General features: G+C 43.8%; 1 non-coding gene across 1 annotated transcript; it reads left to right on the top strand.

Moving 5' to 3' along the window:
- Positions 1-2,133: 2,133 nt before the first annotated feature.
- Positions 2,134-2,208, top strand: Trnal-caa (transfer RNA leucine (anticodon CAA)). Its single transcript has one exon. It is a non-coding gene; the product is annotated as a tRNA-Leu (tRNA).
- Positions 2,209-19,013: the final 16,805 nt, after the last annotated feature.

The raw sequence follows: 19,013 nt of genomic DNA, 5'->3' as shown, positions 1-19,013 counted from the left end.
CATTCGTAATTTCTGTTTAAATAAGTTCTCTTGGTTCTTGACTGGATATTTAACTTCAAACATTGTTGCATGTCAACAGATTCTAAGTCTAACAAAGCATACTAGAAATGTGAAGTGAAAAGTTTTATGGCAAAGACAAAGTTAAAAAGCAGATTATCTTTCAATAAACGGTTTTACATGTGAAATGTGGTGTAAACCTTTACTCTTCCTAGTACGCAGTGTTTCAACTTCAACGCAATTATCATGTGGTATACGTCGGTAAAGAGTACTGGAATTTTTCTCAAGGTTAGCGTCTATGTAATTTTTCCCTGAGCCAGCCGGCGCACGCGGTGCGAGTCATTGTCTGTTCCTTTGTTGGCGCGCGTCGTTGTTGGGACTAGGAGACCTAGCTTCTACAAATTCACGTTGTCGAAAGTGCCCTGCTCTGATTGAATCCCGCCAGTTCTGATGAAATTCAGGTCTGTCGTTATGATTATATCGTCTGTCGTCATGTCGGTAGATACCATGGTTTCTTTCTTGTCGGTCACGTGGTGGATAATTTCTCCCTGAATCGTAACTGCGCGCTGAACTGTTGCGTCTAAAGTTATTCTGTCTCCCTTGATAATAATTATTTTGGTTCCCATATAGTCTGTTTCTCTGATTGTCTCTGTGATAGTCATTACCACGGAGAGGTGATCTTTCCCTATAATTATTACTACTCTGCCAACGGTTGTCATACGGGTGGTGTCTGTTTTGGTCACGATTTGTGTTGTCGTGTCCAGTTATTATTTCTTTCATCGCGGAATTGCGACGGATGTGACCTGTAATTGTTGTGTTCCTGTTTTCGCATGCCGCGATTGTCAGTGTCAATTTCTAATTCTTGTAAGAGTCCCTGAAAAGCTTCAATGTCGTCTTTGCAACATCCTGCCAAAATAATATGTCGTAAATGTTCAGGTAATTTGATTAAGCAAATGCGGATGAGTTCTGAGGAGCTGTACAGGTTTGAAAGATACTGATTCTTATGCAACATGTCTTCAAAATATTTCATAAGACTGGAAAATTCAGATTCCAGAATGAGATTGCAGCGGAGTGTGCGCTGATATGAAACTTCCTGGCAGATTAAAACTGTGTGCCCGACCGAGACTCGAACTCGGGACCTTTGCCTTTCGCGGGCAAGTGCTCTACCAACTGTGCTACCGAAGCACGACTCACGACCGGTACTCACAGCTTTACTTCTGCCAGTACCTCGTCTCCTACCTTCCAAACTTTACAGAAGCTCTCCTGCGAAACTTGCAGAACTAGCACTCCTGAAAGAAAGAATATTGCGGACACATGGCTTAGCCACAGCCTGGGGGATGTTTCCAGAATGAGATTTTCACTCTGCAGCGGAGTGTGCGCTGATATGAAACTTCCTGGCAGATTAAAACTGTGTGCCCGACCGAGACTCGACTCGGGACCTTTGCCTTTCGCGGGCAAGTGCTCTACCAACTGAGCTACCGAAGCACGACTCACGACCGGTACTCACAGCTTTACTTTTGCCAGTACCTCGTCTCCTACCTTCCAAACTTTACAGAAGCTCTCTTGCCCGCGAAAGGCAAAGGTCCCGAGTTCGAGTCTCGGTCGGGCACACAGTTTTAATCTGCCAGGAAGTTTCATATCAGCGCACACTCCGCTGCAGAGTGAAAATCTCATTCTGGAAACATCCCCCAGGCTGTGGCTAAGCCATGTCTCCGCAATATCCTTTCTTTCAGGAGTGCTAGTTCTGCAAGTTTCGCAGGAGAGCTTCTGTAAAGTTTGGAAGGTAGGAGACGAGGTCCTGCAGAAGTAAAGCTGTGAGTACCGGTCGTGAGTCGTGCTTCGGTAGCTCAGTTGGTAGAGCACTTGCCCGCGAAAGGCAAAGGTCCCGAGTTCGAGTCTCGGTCGGGCACACAGTTTTAATCTGCCAGGAAGTTTCATATCAGCGCACACTCCGCTGCAGAGTGAAAATCTCATTCTGGAAACATGCCCCAGGCTGTAGCTAAGCCATGTCTCCGCAATATCCTTTCTTTCAGGAGTGCTAGTTCTGCAAGTTTCGCAGGAGAGCTTCTGTAAAGTTTGGAAGGTAGGAGACGAGGTACTGGCAGAAGTAAAGCTGTGAGTACCGGTCGTGAGTCGTGCTTCGGTAGCTCAGTTGGTAGAGCACTTGCCCGCAAAAGGCAAAGGTCCCGAGTTCGAGTCTCGGTCGGGCACACAGTTTTAATCTGCCAGGAAGTTTCAAAATTCAGATTGTTCGAAACGTTTCATCATTATGATGCCATGTTTTACTCGGTATTGTGTAGCTTGAGACCCATACGCTGAGAGGAAGGCATGATAAAATTCTCCTTCACTGTGACAATTGTGAATGACCGATCGCATTCTTACAGCTGGTTCATTCTCCAAATAGCCACACATAAATTCTAATCTGTGCTCTAATGACCAGTTGGGAGGAAAACAATGAGAGAATTGATGGAGCCACGCTTGTGGATGAATGTCGTTGCCAGAATTCTTAAATGTTTTAAATTTACGTGTAATAATGAACAGCTTATAGTCAAAATCATCATGTCGGCGAGTCGCATATCGGTCATTGTTACGTCGTTTCGACGGTTCCGTTTCAAAATTCGGTGCACCTTGCCAATTTCTTTCATATTTTCCGAAATGCGCTGTGTTATTATTTTGTGGCTGTTCCGTATATCTATGTCCCTCTTCCCGTATTGGGGCGCGAGTGTCCTCTGCAATACGTAATTCTTGTATTACCTGTGTCAGCTGATCTTGTACTTCCCGGATTTCTCTTTGGTGTTGCGTATTAATTTGATTCTGATTTTGTTTGAATTTCCTAATTTGTTCGCACTCTTCTGTGTCATTAAAGACTACCGGTTTTGTGTCATACAGATTATCATCTACCTTCGTAGATAAATTATTTAGCTGATCCGAAAGGTCAACTACTTTCTGTGATAATGAACTAATTGCCTCCATGTGTCTTTCTGAACCAATTTTCAGAGTATCTACTGTGTCCTTTAAGTTTTCCTGAGATTTTGCAAGTTGTGTAACCGAATCGGTATATGCAACTGAGTCAATTTTAGCTTGCAAGGTCTCATGATTTTCATGAACAATAGTTTGCAGTTCTTTTATGGCTGCTTCGTGATTCTGTAATGCATTTTCATGCCGCGAAAAAATAGGTTGAAAATGCTTACAAATTTGTGTTTTTACATCATTACAGACTTTTTGACATTTCGATTCAATGTTATGTAACTCAGTAGTTAAATCTTCACGTGTTTGTTCAAGCTTATGTTCCATTGTGTCTAACTTTTGAAGATTTTGTTCCATTGTGTCTAACTTTTGAAGATTTTGTCCAATTTGTTTCTGATTTTGTTCAAGCGTTGTGTCTAACTTTTGAAGATTTTGTTCCATTGTGTCTAACTTTTGTAGCCTTTGTCCCATTTGTTGCATTAACTGTAATAACAATGCACTGGTGTCTGAAACATGTTCCTCAGTGCTTTTCGACAGTGAAGTTGACAAGCAGAAAATGTGTCTTGACTTATTTGAGAAAACGGTGAGGACCCAAAACCTGAGTCTACAGTAGTTGCAATATTGTGTTCTGTCATTTCGGATTCCTGAGGCGAGCTGTTGCCGACCGATCGATCGATAATGCTTCCCTGTTCACTACTTGTTTCACTGTCTACACCATTATTTGCCGCCTGCTCCATTTCCCTATGCACTATTACCAAATTACTACTTTGAATGTCTGTTACTTCATTGCACAGTGGTGCTGATAAGATACGCTCGTCGTCACTATTATTTCTCAGTTTACTTTGGAGCCTAGTGTTACGTTTTTGACACGCCATTATTGTCACAATATTTCACACGATAACACAGAAAAAGCACAATTTGAAGAGCAAAAATAAGACAACTCATTAACATAACACTGAAAATAATATCTAGTTAATTGCAGCTGCGAAATACTTGGTGCAAATCTACATGCATGCCACACCTGTTTTAATGTACAACAATGAAAGACTGCAACTACAAAGGAAATTCTCTCTATAATTACGCGCTATCAATAAACAAAAGCTACACTAATTACACAAACTACAAGAAAAAAAATCAGAAGATTCCAGTGAGGTGTCCTGGCAGGGTCGCCATATGAAACGTCCCCTTAAAACAATTATACATAACTGTGCTTAAACTGACACACAATATTTTTAGCGCAACGCAATCTGACTTTCAAAAATCTATACAAAAGAATGGCCCTGACTAACATTAACCTATACGTTTCACAAATCACGTATCTCACAAAAATCTTGGTTACTCGAGCTACTGCAATAAAGCGAGCGCCACTACTGTCAGCTAAATAAAAGATTCAAACTACTGAAGGCACTAACTACTGATAGGCATAGTTAGCAAATGAAAGATTTTAATAGAGAACAAACAATGTATTTACCTTAATAGTCATAATATATATAGCAGTTCATGACAAATTTCAAAACTCCGCCATTTCTCTCCCCACATCCACCACTGCTGGCGGCTCACCTCCAACTGTGCAACGCTACGCGCTGTTCACATCCAGCTGCCGCTGCCCAACACTACAATGGCAGACAACAATGCAAACTAGCCACAGACTGCACACAGCACAGCCAGTGATTTTCATACAGAGCGCTACATAACATTGCCAATAAGAAAACATAAACAGCTTACTTACAACATCATTACAAAGAGTATTTAAAAAGGGTTTTTTTCACTCACAAACAAGTTCAGAGATGTTCAATATGGCCCCCTCCAGACACACGAGCAACATCAACCCGATACTCCAACTCGTTCCACACTCTCTGTAGCATATCAGGCGTCACAGTTTGGATAGCTGCTGTAATTTATCGTTTCAAATCATCAATGGTGGCTGGGAGAGGTGGCCGAAACACCATATCCTTAACATACCCCCATAAGAAAAAAATGCAGGGGGTAGGATTAGGGCTTCTTGGAGGCCAGTGATGAAGTGCTCTGTCACGGGCTGCCTGGCGGCCGATCCATCGCCTCGGGTAGTTGTCGTTCAGGTAGTTACGGACAGGTAAGTGCCAATGTGGTGGCGCTCCATCCTGCTGAAATACGAATTGTTGTGCTTCTTGTTCGAGCTGAGGGAACAGCCAATTCTCTAACCTCTCCAGATACTGTAGTTCAGTTACAGTAGCACCTTCGAAGAAAAAGGGACCAAAAACGTTATTGGCTGAAATGGCACAGAAAACGTTCATACTGAGTTGTTTCCCGCGGATTCTCAGTGCCCCATATACAGACATTGTGACGGTTGACTTTCTCGTTAGTGTGGAAAGTTGCTTCATCACTAAACACAATCTTTGAAACGAAAGATTGATCTATTTCCATTTGAGCAAGGATAAAATCACAGAAAACGATTCTTTTAATCTTATCAGCTGCAGACAGTGCTTGAACCAATTTTCAGACGATAAGGTTTCATAACTAACCTGTTTCGTAGGACTCTCCATACAGTTGATTGTGGAATTTGCAGCTCTCTGCTAGCTCTGCGAGTCGATTTTCCTGTGCTGCGAACAAATGCTTGCTGGATGCGTGCTACATTTTCATCACTCGTTCTCGGCCGTCCAGAACTTTTCCCTTTGCACAAACACCCATTCTCTGTAAACTGTTTATACCAACGTTTTAATACACCACCTATCAGGAGGTTTAACACCAAACTTCGTTTCGAAATGCACGCTGAACAACTGTCGTCGATTCACTTCTGCCGCACTCAATAACACAAAAAGCTTTCTGTTGAGCGGTCGCCATCTTACAAGGGTACCTCCCCATCGCACCCCCCTCAGATTTAGTTATAACTTGGCACAGTGGATAGGCCTTGAAAAACTGAATACAGATCAATCGAGAAAACAGGAAGAAGTTGTGTGGAACTATGAAAAAATAAGCAAATTATACAAACTGACTAGTCCAAGTGAAAGATATGTAACATCAAGGACTGTGTAAGCTGAGGAGCGCCGTGGTCCTGTGGTTGTCTGGCTTTAGCTGTCGCAGCGGTCGCACGCTCCTCAAGTTTGCTCCGTGAACGTTCAGTGTTTACGCCAGTGTTTTCGAGTTTCGTGCTCGTTTTATTGACGTTTTGTACGTGAATTAAGCGTTATCAATTGAGCATTTTGTCTTCGTCGTGTCATCTTTCTACGTAGTGCTGTTGGGATTTCGGCGTTGTCCGAGATTTCTTCGCTGCAGAACACCATGGCAAACTCCGTGAGAAAAAACACCGTGATTTTCACCTTCGACAAGTACACCCGTCGAGTACAGCCCTCTGCACTTGAAATACACGACTGGATTACCGAGGTAATTGGCCTTCATTCTGAATCTGTTCATACCATGCAGCTAGATTCTGATGAATACTGCATTTATGTAAAGTTCAACGATTCCGTGAGTGTAGACCGCTTTCTGGCAAAATTTGGTTATGAAATGGAATTTATACACCGTGATGGTACTAAAAGTACTGTAAAACTCCGGAATTCCGAGTCTGTAATTAGGAATGTTAGGGTTTTGAATATTCCCATAGAAGTAGACAACTCGATAATTAAAGATGTCCTTTCAAAATATGGAGTTGTCAGGCAAATAGTCAACGAAAGGTGGGCTTCGCATTTCAAGCTGCAGTGCTTTAACGGCATTCGCTCCGTGGAGATGGAAGTGAAGGCAAACATTCCCTCCCACATCTTTGTTGACGGGCACAAGGCGCATGTTATGTACTCAGGGCAAACCCCTACATGTCATGTATGTAACGAGTCTGGTCACCTCCGTCAGGACTGCCCTCGCCGGGTTTTTGTGCTAACAAATAACCTTACGCAACGCCGGAAATTAACACTCAACGATTTGTTGGCAGCCAGTAATACAACAGAGCCGACGGCTGTCGTGGATCCTGTTACTACCTCTGAAAATGTTGCACTTAATGTTAATGACTTTCCGTCTTTAAAACCTGCATTAACTGCTGAAATTCCGTCCCGTGACAGCGAGACTCTCACTAAAAACCGTCCTCTAGAGGACACTGAAAAAAATGTTGATGAGGACTCTTCCTGTGAAACACCCGTTGCCAGGAGGCCGAAGCCCAGTCCTGAAGATCTGTTGGAAGTGGAAAAAGGAGATGGAATGCAGGTCGATGTGGCTCCCACTTCCGCACAAGGACTTATACCGCTACGAACAGATAGTGACGCAGCTGGTAGTGACCTTTCACGGAAATGTGACCCTGAGCCTGAGGTCACGACTGAAATAACCGCATCAAATGCACAGCCCATACAGTGCGAACAGTACGAGGAAGTACCAACAACCTGCTGACTCCGAAGCGCAACGCCGCGCCGAAGGAGGAAATAAACAAGCATCACCGCCTCGCCAGCAAGACAGCACAACAGACACCACGCCGGAACCAAACATTGACGACTCGCAAGCCACGGCCGTTGCCCCATTCAGCCACCGCCGGCGGCAGCGACCGACACCGGGTCTTGCTGCCACGCGTCATCAAGCGAAAGCCACACCAGAGAAAAAAGACATCAAGAAAAAGAATATTAAATATGAAGTCATCAGGGCCAACACTGACGAGGAGAAAGAGAATGGCCACAGTGACTTATAGCAATGCATTGTCGGGATTTCAGGATACTTTTCTTCTCAAGCTCTTTGTTTAAAAGCAGTGCAAATTTACTAGGAATTTAGTACATGTAATGGGCACACAGCTTGTAAAGATCGTGCCTTGTAGGGAAGCACGTTGCTGCTATAATCATACCGATCCTCATCCCAAATAGCTTCTTATGGTATGTCTGTGATGCATGCTTATAGCATTACTACTATTAACATTAATAAAATACAGTCACCCTTGAAATTGGCAGCACTAAAAGAATTCTTGTACCAGTCCGGGACAGATATCGCGTTGCTACAAGAAGTTGCGATAACGGAATTTCGGATCCCAGGTTTTTTTGAAATTGTAAATGTTTCTACGGAAGCCAATATCGGTACAGCCATTCTTATAAGGGAAGGCATTCCGGTGACTGAAATCGAACGACTAGAATCAGGAAGAGCCATAGGCATATAAATATTCGATGTGACAGTGCTTAACCTTTACGCCCCATCAGGAAATTCCCACAAATTGGATCGTGCGAAGTTTTTTCAAGATGAACTGATTTATTTATTGAGGAAAAATCCGTGTTCTCTTATACTAGGTGGAGATTTTAACTGTGTGTTAAACCAGAAAGATCAACAACCCAACTTCAACTACTCGCCACAGTTAAAAAAGTTAGTAAGTGATCTACACCTTAAGGATGTGTGGGAACTTCAGCACCCGACGTCAGTCGGGTTCACGTATATAACCAGCCACTCCCGCAGCAGACTAGATAGAATTTACGTGTCACCAAATTTGCAAAATTATTTATTAAACGTTGAAACTATTCCCATGTATTTTAGCGATCACAGTACACTTTTAACTTGCTTTAATTTAAGTGTACAGCCAACCCGTCGATTCAGAGGCCAATGGAATTTAAATATGTCTGTTTTAACTGACGAAGAACTAGAACAGGAAATAAGAGTAGCGTGGACCATGTGCCTCCGCACAGTAGACAAGCACCCAACAGTCATTGACTGGTGGACTAGGAGGGCTAAACCAAGGCTGCGGAAAGTTGTCATGCAGTATAGCGCAGCGAGGCACAGGGAGTTGAGGAATACAATGGAGTTTTACTATAAAGTTTTAAGAGACTTATATCAACAAGCCCATGATGACGTAATTCGTCTGAATGATTCAAAAAAATAAAAGCCAAGTTATTAAGCATTAAACGGCAACAGATGGAGGGACTCAAAATTAAATCGAAAGCCACATCAGTCGTAGCAGATGAAACAGCTTCTCTGTATCACTTGGTGCGGCATGCTAAAAACAGACGTCTAACTTTAATTGATGAAGTCCAGACGCATACTGGTACGAGGCTCACATGCCAGAAACAAATACTGGACGAAGTCCACAGGTACTATGAAACCTTATATGCCCCTACCACAGTGGAAGATGCAGCTTTCGAGGACTTTCTCATTATTTTAAATCCACAATTGTCGGGAACAGACAACGCTGACATCCTGTCACCTATTACTAAAGATGAAGTGCATGAGGCAGTGCGTAACTCACCTCTCAAAAAATCTCCGGGACTTGATGGCCTCCCTGTGGAGTTTTATGCCCGCTACTGGTCTATAATTGGGAACAAGATCACTTCCATGGCAAATGAGGTCCTGAACGCAAAACCGGTCCCTGCAGAGTTTAAGGAAAGTAAAATAGTACTGATTCCTAAGAGTAAAGGCAAAACCAACTTAAACAATTTTCGGCCTCTTTCGCTACTAAATTCTGATTACAAAATAATTTCGCGTATTATCAACAAAAGACTCTCTGCCTTTTCCAACAAAATATTGAGTCATCATCAATCTTGTTCTCCGAGCAGAACGATATTCGAAAGTCTATCTGCATACAGAGACGTCATTGCAATTACCTCAGTGACAAGTATAAAATGTGCGTTAATCTTTATAGATTTCAACAAAGCTTTTGACCGCGTTAGTCATAGATACCTCTTTGCGACGCTGTCAAGAATGGCTTTCCACCCCCAGATTGTGAACATGCTAAGGAATATTGCAACAGGTATAAATGCAAAAATAGCAATCAATGGCCAAACATCTAAACCCATACAGATAAGGCGAGGGGTTCCACAGGGCAGTCCCTTATCTATGTTTTTATTTTATGTATCTTTAGAGCCCTTCCTCCGCACTGTCCACGCAAGATTAACAGGCATAACATTGAGTGGTGAGAAAACTGTCATACGAGCTTATGCTGATGACGTGGGCGTTGTAATAAGAAATAAGGAGGAGACAGTTACACTGAAAAGAGAAATCCAAAGGTATTGTCTAGCGTCGGGAGCGACAGCAAAGGAAAACAAAAGTCAAATATTGAATCTACGGGGCCTAGATCACCTTCGACTGGCATGGGCAAAACAAGACAACAAACATAAAACTTTGGGAATAACCTTAATGGCATGTCCGATGAGGATGGCTGCTTTTAACTGGACGGAAACTAGGAGGAAAGTTCATGGTGCTGTAATGGAGAACATCCATCGAACTATGGACCTGGTGCAAAAAGTCAGATTCATCAACTCCTGCGTTTTGTCTAAAGCGTATTTCATTGCGCAGGTATTTCCAATCCCTAAACTAGTAGCGAAAGGGATCATGTCCACTGTTACCAATTATTTATGGAGAGGAGACATATTCAGGGTTGGTGCGACTACCGTTATACTGGATGTCAGAAACGGGGGCCTCGGTTTGGTGGATATTCGCAATAAAGCGTCTGCTCTGTTCCTCAAACGGACTTTCCATATACTCAGAGAACTTCCACAATGTATAACCGCAAAGCTCTTTGAGGCTGTGACACCCCATAGCCTGCAAGCACCGATTGATGTGCGAAGAATTAATGCCCGTCTGCAGTATGTGAGGAACTTTTTCCTCGAAGCAAGTTATCTTAGTGACGAAATCAGAAGCAACACACGTATCACAGCGCGCGACATCATACTTGAAAGGAAGTTAAATGAGGGTAGAAACAAAATTGAAACGAAATTCCCAAATTGTGACTGGAAAGCTATATGGCGGAACATCAACTATGCCGGGATATCTACAGACGCTATTTCCGCATGGTACAAAACAGTTACTAATGTCATCAGCACTAACGAGAGACTATATGGGATCGGTTTAAACCAGACACACCTTTGTGGAAAATGCAATCTGGTGGATACACTCAGCCACAGATTCACCTGTGGTGGCAATGTGCATAACTGGAATTGGATCAGGCAACAAATCGCTTTTCTCACCAGGTCCTCTACGGAATATATAACGCCATCGCTCCTCCTGAGACCAGACATGACATATTTTCCGAAATTAAAAACCAACGCCATTAGCTGGTTACTGGGAAAATATGTTAGTTATGTCATCCACACACTTGGGACGGACAACGAGATAGAATTCCGCGTTTGCATGAAGTGTGAATATGCAAAAATCAGCACGTATCGCAACCACAAGAAGCACTACGGCAACATGCTGAAGATCATTTTTGAAAGAATGGGTGTTGGTTAAATATGTGGAACCACTACAACACGTTGAACGAGAACGAACAGAAGAAAATTAAAAGTCACTTGGTTTCTTATTATTATTTACTATTACCTTGCTTCCGGAACATTTTTTTTTCAAACATTTTGTTCAAAATTACTCGTGTTCGACTTCCAAAGTTTTTGTGTGATTCGAGAAGAATTGTTAAGTTTTTTTTTTTTTTATCAGTGTTCAGTTTCTACTTAAAGAAGAGGTTTCTTTGTCTTTCTTACATCGGAGAATGAGAATATTGTGTTAAGATTTCTGCACACTTAGTGCTATGACCCAACAGGGAACATGAAAAAGGGGTGGGAGGGGTTTGGGCCTCGACGCACTGACAGTGCCGTGAACAGACCCCACTGCTAGTGCGGCGTGTACCACGCCCTGACCATCCTAAAAATACAAAAAAAAGAAAAGTGGTTAATAAAAATTGGATTGCTGGGAAAAAAGGATGGATAAAAAAGTGGATAGAGAAAAAAAACAAAAAAAAGATGGAAAAAGTAAAAAAAAGTGGTTAGAGTGAGTAACTGCGGAACGAGAGGTCCTTGGTTCGAGTCCTCCCTCGAGTAAAAATTTTACTTACTTTATTTTCGCAAAGTTACGATCTGACCGTTCATTCATTGACGTCTCTGTTCACTGCCTCTCCAATAGGAACCGAAAACATTTGATCGCAAATTCATAGGTCAACCGATTCCACCACAGGAAAACACGTCTGAAATATTCTATACGACACTGGTGACGGCATGTGCGTCACATGACAGGAATATGTTGTCGCCCCACCTAACTTGTACACTTGGCCAATGGGTAAAAAGTTTCTTCCACCTTGCCCGATTTAGGTTTTCTTGTGGATGTGATAATCACTCCCAAAAAAGTGATGTAAACATAAGAGTTTGTCACATAAACGGCAACAAATGAATGCAAGTTTCACAGTCGCACAGTTTTCCCTGTGCTCTGTCAAAACATACGTTTTTAACGTTTTTAAGTTTTTCCGTTTGTAGACCGTCAAATCCTGCATGTGTCCAAGCAAATCTGAACATGTCCTGGAATTTTGGAGAGCGAAGTTGATCATGTCTGAGTGCATGAACTTTGATAATTGTCTGAAAATAAAAAATTAAAACTTCTCACTCGAGGGAGGATTGAACCAGGGACCTTCCGTTCCGTAGCTGCTCGCGGTAACCACGGGACCACGGTGCTCCTCAGTGTACCCGTACCATGATCTGGCTTATCTTGCACACGGACTACTCAGTTTGTATATTTTGCTTATTTTCTTCATAGTTCCATACAACTTCTTCCTGTTTTCTCGATTGATCTGTGTTCAGTTTTTCATGGCCTATCCCTGCGCCAACTTATAACTAAATCTGAGGGGGGTGCGATGGGGAGGTTCCCTTGTTAGCATCAACTGACGCCGACGCCTAGTCAACAGCGCCTCAAGCGAACAAATGTACAACTAAATGAAACTTTATAGCTCCCTTAATTCGCCGACAGATAGTGCTTAGCTCTGCCTTTTGTCGTTGCAGAGTTTTAAATTCCTGAAGTTGTGGTATTCTTTTTGAATCACCCTGTATAAAGATACAGAAATATCATATCTTCAGGTAACAAAAAAAGTAAAAAATTTGTAGTACAATAGATGGAAATAGGAGAATATGCATTTCCGGCGTTACGGAGAGTATGGAAAATGTTCTTCACACGAAAGAACAGGATTAATGGACGTATCTTATGACATGAAAGAATAAGTTCAATAGAACTTAATGGAGCTGTAGATGGTAAAACAGTAGTGGAAGACAGAGATTGAAGTACATCCAACAAATAATTGAGGAAGTTAGGTGCAAGTGCTACTCCGAGATGAAGAGATTGGCACAGGAGTTGCATTCTGGGGTAGTGGGATATCTAGGCAATTTAGTAGTTATCTGAATATTTGCATCTATCAACAAAATTACCTCATTAAGCTTTCATTCTTACTATGATATACACCGAACAGCCATAGAAACTGGTACAGCTGCCTAATATCGTGTAGGGGCCCAGCGAACACTCAGAAGTGCCGAAATGCTACCTGACGTAGACTCGACTAATGTCTGAAATAGTGCTGTAGGGAATTGACACTATGAATCTTCCACGATCGTCCATAAATCCGAAAGACTACGAGGGGTGTAGATCTCTTCCGAACAGCACGTTGTAAGGTATCCCTGCTATGCCCAACAATGTTCATGTCCGGGGAGTACCGTGGCCAGAGGAAGTGTTTAAACTCAGAGGAGTCTTCCTGGAGCCACTCTGCAGCAATTCCGAACGTGGGGTCTAGAATTGATCAAGTCCGTCGGAATGCATAATGGACATGAATGGATGCACGTGACCAGACAGGATGCTTACGTACGTGTCACTTGTCAGAGTAGTATCTAGACGTATCCGGGATCCCACATCACTCGAACTGCACACGCCCCACACCATTACACAGCCTCCACCTGCTTGAACAGTCGCCTGTTGACACGCAGGGTCCACAGAGTCATGAAGTTGTCTCCATACTTGTACACGTCGATCCACTCGATACAATTTGAAACGAGACTCGTCCGATCAAGCGACAAGTTTCCAGTCATCGACAGTCCAATGTCGTTGTTGACGGGCCCAGGCTAGGCGTAAGGCTTTGTGCCGTGCAGTCATGAAGGGTACACGAGTGGGCCTTCGGCTCCGAAAGCCCGTATGGATTATCGTTGAATGATTCGTACGCTGATACTCGTTGAAGGCCCAGAATTGAAATCTGCAGCAATTTGGGAAAGGGTTGCACTTCTGTCACATTGAACGATTCTCCTCTGTCGTCGTTCGTCCCGTCCCTGCAGGATCTTTTTCCGACCGCAGCGATGTGCTAGATTTGATGTTTCATCGGGTTCCTGATATTCACGGTACACGGGTGTAATGGTCGTATGGGAAAATGCCCCTACATCGCTACCTCGGAGACGCTGTGTCCCATCGCCCATGCGCTGACTGTAACACCACGTCCAAACTCTCTTAAATCTTAATAACCTGCCATTGTAGCAGAAGTAACTGATCTAACAACCACGCCAGACACTTGTCGTCTTATACAGGCTGTTACAAAAAGGTACGGCCAAACTTTCAGGAAACATTCCTCACACACAAATAAAGAAAAGATGTTATGTGGACATGTGTCCGAGAACGCTTAATCTGCATGTTAGAGCTCATTTTAGTTTCGTCAGTATGTACTGTACTTCCTCGATTCACCGCCAGTTGGCCCAATTCAAGGAAGGTAATGTTGACTTCTGTGCTTGTGTTGACATGCGACTCATTGCTCTACAGTACTAGCATCAAGCACACCAGTACGTAGCATCAACAGGTTGGTGTTCATCACGAACGTAGTTTTGCAGTCAGTGCAATGTTTACAAATGCGGAGTTGGCAGATGCCCATTTCATGTATGGATTGGCACGGGGCAATAGCCGTGGCGCGGTACGTTTGTATCGAGACAGATTTCCAGAACGAAGGTGTCCCGACAGGAATAGTTTCGAAGCAATTGATCGGCGTCTTAGGGAACACGGAACATTCCAGCCTATGACTCGCGACTGGGGAACACCTAGAACGACGAGGACACCTGCATTGGACGAGGCAATTCTTCGTACAGTTGACGATAACCCTAATGTCAGCGTCAGAGAAGTTGCTGCTGTACAAGGTAACGATGACCACGTCACTGCATGGAGAGTGCTACGGGAGAACCAGTTGTTTCCGTACCATGTACAGCGTGTGCAGGCACTATCAACAGCTGATTGGCCTCCACGGGTACACTTCTGCGAATGGTTCATCCGACAATGTGTCAATCCTCATTTCAGTGCAAATGTTCTCTTTACGGATGAGGCTTCATTCCAACGTGATCAAATTGTAAATTTTCACAATCAACATGTGTGGGTGACGAGAATCCGCACGCAATTGCGCAATCAGGTCATCAACACAGATTTTCTGTGAACGTTTGGGCAGGCATTGTTGGTGATGTCTCGATTGGGCCCCATGTTCTTCCACCTACGCTCAATGGAGCACGTTATCATGATTTCATACGGGCTACTCTACTTGTGCTGCTAGAACATGTGCCTTTACAAGTACGTGACAACATGTGGTTCATGCACGATGGAGCTCCTGCACACGAACAGATAGTGGTCCGCATAGTGCTCTCAGGCATACAGCATAGAATACCTTGCAGACTATAGCTGTAGATGCAGAGCTGTCAGGTCGTTTTCAGTCTCTACGGAATCTCCGTTAGGTCTGTAGCTTCCCTCGGGCTATTCAGTGAAACTTGAATACTTCGCTGTTCCCACAATAAGGAGACAGTACAAGCGGGCGGTGCCGCCTCAGAGCTGGTCCGCATTAACTCGGCGGCGGCAGCGATGCCTCCCCAGAGGCCGGGTGTGCGCGCCACGGCCCTCCCAGGGAACGTTGTCGCCGGGCTGCCGCGGCAGGCGATAGCGTCGGCAGACCACTTGCTGTCGCGGCGACAATGGCGGCGGCGGCGCGGTGGGAGCACAAAGCAAGCTGACGACTGCCGACTGCCGAGCTCCGGGGCGCTGCCCGCCGGCGACGCCTTAGCCCAGGGCCGGCCAAACGCTGCACAGTGTGCAGACGTGCGGAAGTGCTGCACACGTGAGGACGTGTGCGACAGCGACATGTGTTGTTAGACATGTGTCCTAAATGAACGGCGGCGGCTCCACTTCCCTGTGGTACAAGCAAGAGCGCAAAATATCCAGTCTCGTTTACCCCTGGTGACCGTAACCTTAACAGAGTAGTACTGAGAAATGGCAAGTACTGTGAAAAAGCAAAGGACGGGAGATATACGTTCTCAGTCTTTAAAAAAGACTGGGAACTGCAATTCTTTTTTGTAGCCGTTGGTGAAAACTCACAGTGTTCGCTATGCCGCCGAATAATAGGCGTCCAGCGTAAGTTTTCAATTGAAAGACACTACAATACATATCACAAAGACGAGTGTATTGTACTCAACAGTGAAGAACGGCAAGCAAAATTAAATGTCCTTCAGAAAATGGATAAGACACATCAACTCTATTTTACTGTACTTCAAAGTAACTGATACTTCTTGAACTCTTGGTTTCTTGTGTTATATTTATGTCTGTTTTACTGTACGCTGTACAATGTACTGTTTTCAATTTTCCAGAATGACAACCACACTAAATCTTCGCTGCGAGCAAGTTTTAAAATCGCATTAAGAATTGCACAATCTGGGAAACCCTTTTCCGAAGTGGAGTTTGTCAAAGGGTGTCTAATTGATGCTGCAGAACTTGTGTGTCCCACGAACGTTAGCAGGTTTCAAGAAATCAGTCTATCCAAACGAACAGTGACAAGACGTATCAGTGCTATAGCCGGCGATCTGCACAGGCAGCTAATAAATAAGGCTAAATACTTTGTTGCTTTCTCTGTTGCGCTCGATGAAGCAACAGATCTTACAGATACAGCCCAGGTTGTGATACACATACGAGGTGTCGATAACGTACTTTGTGTAACAGAGGAGCGACATTTGTGTGTAGAAACATGCACTACATGAACGCTGACGTGTGCGGCGTGCACGGCGTGGCCCGGAAGTTGCACACGTGCAGGAGCACCGCACGCGTGCAGAATTTCTGGCTGGCCCTGCGGCGCTAATCATTTCTTTTTTATCACTGCATTTGTGCCTACAACTGCAAGCCCAAAAGACAATAACGAAGAAGAAATGGAAATGTGAATTTTTGAAAAGAAGAACGACATACTCGATATTAATTTACTCTCTAAAGTTCGATATCCCTTGCGGCGGAACATTAGTTAATAAAGTGTAGCGGGACGATGTTCAAAACATGACTGAAAATACGTTCACTACATAGAGATAAGATCATCTACAATTGACATGTCATATAAAGTCGACGTACAATTTTAAAATGTTAGAAATAAGGAAATGAAGTAATACAGAATGCTATGCTTGTAACGTACGTTGTTGTTCTACATTGTTTAGCTCTGGTATTTAGAGGGTTTTGGAGGGAAAAGCTGTAATTGTTTCATATTTGGTATGTATGTTACTATAGTGTATCAGTATGCAATGGTATCATCGGTTTTTGCATTTTCAAAATTTCGATTTTTGACGTTATCCCGTACGGGCGTACTAGCCTCACTAGGTACGCCCGTCCGTTGAGCGCCAAGTCAGAGTGCCACGGTCTCAGATGAAACAGTTGCTGAACAGTTCAAAGAAGACTTGAGTGTCATCACAAATAGGTACGCTACTCATACAATTATACTTGGCAGTGACTTCAATCTACCTTCGGTATGTTGACAAAAATACATTTTCAGATCCTATTATAGATAGAAAACAACTTCCGTAACTGTTCTAAATGCTTTTTTTTTCAACAATTAGTTCACGACGCCATTCAAATTGTAAATGGTTACGAAAACACACTTGACCTCTTAGCCACAAATAATCCTGAGCATCACGACGCAAACAGGGATCAGTGAACACACAGCCGTAGCGAGGCTAAATTCCGTAACGACGAAATTCACCAAAACTAAACGCGAAATATATCTATTTATAAAAGCAGCTAAAAATTCGATTGACGTCTTTCTAAGAGACAGTCTCCAATCCTTCCAAACTATGTAAGTGAAGACCATATGTGACTTAAGTTCAAAGAAATAGTATCAACAGCATTCGAGAGATTCATACCAAATAACTTAATAAGAGACGGAACTGATACCCCATGGTACACAAAACACGACAGAAAGCTGCTGCAGGAGCACCGAAAAAGGCACGTATAATTTAGACTAACGCAAAATCTCCAAGATTGGCGAAGTTTTACTGAGGCTCGAAATTTGGTGCGGATTTCAATGTGAGATGCATTTAATACTTTCCGCAACGAAAGTCTCTCTAGAAATGTGGCGGAAAATCCAAAGAGATTCTGGTCCTATGTTAAGTAAACCAGCGGAAATGCTCAGTAAGTACCTTTACTGCGCGACAGCGATGAGGAGGAGGAGGGGGAGACGAGGGACCCAACCCTTCGGAGCAGGTAAAACCGTGGCAAATGACCGCACACCGTGAGTGCACAGTACAACTACCACGGGGAGAGACTGTGCACTATTAATGAAACATTTTTATGCGAACGGCAGTAACTACGCTGCTGCACTGAGAGAGAATCGGCGGGTGAACGGTCCGAAGAGAGACCCAACGTCATTAAATCGTTTAATGAGGAAGATCACGAAATTCTGAAACACGGGTGAGCTGGTGTTGCACCTGCAACAAGAAGCCGTCCTATCCCGGTGGAAGCTGCTGCCGAGGTTGCTGTCTCTGTAACTTACCGTGCAGCACACGCCCTGGGTAGCGCTAGTGTTCATGCGGTGTTACGTGAATTGCCTGTCCTATGGTGAGCACTACGGAAGGTTTTGTGGTCTATATTAACTGGTATCCGTACAAGAACGAGACGGAGCAGCAACGTTCTGAATTTGCTCTTCGGTTCCTGGCATGGATCGAGGTTAATGTCACGTGGTCGCGAAATACTTTGTGGAGTGACGAGGCACATTTTACACTAAAGCGTACAGTGAATACGCGGAACTACACTACCGAGTTTGGGGTACTGTTAAGCCACGTGCTGTGCACGATGATCCATTGCACCCGCCGTATGTCACTGTGTAGTGTGGATTCACAGGCACCTTTATTCTAAAGTTCAAACAAATTTCAGGCTTGCAGCCGATCGTCGTTGAATACTTCGCACGATATTTCAACTGGGCACCTGCCAGTCATCTTCAGGTGAGCCGCCGCAGACTGGCGAAAACGTCCTCCGTTCCGCAATATGTAGCGTACTGTAACTATTCTGCGCATGCGTCGAGAACTTGACAGATGAACCACACTGCCCGCCGGCAGCGCCCTCGCTGG

This window comes from Schistocerca nitens, chromosome 7 (assembly GCF_023898315.1).
Source record: "Schistocerca nitens isolate TAMUIC-IGC-003100 chromosome 7, iqSchNite1.1, whole genome shotgun sequence".
NCBI classification, from domain to species: Eukaryota; Metazoa; Arthropoda; class Insecta; order Orthoptera; family Acrididae; genus Schistocerca; species Schistocerca nitens.
This window is presented reverse-complemented; position numbering and strand designations above follow the sequence as displayed.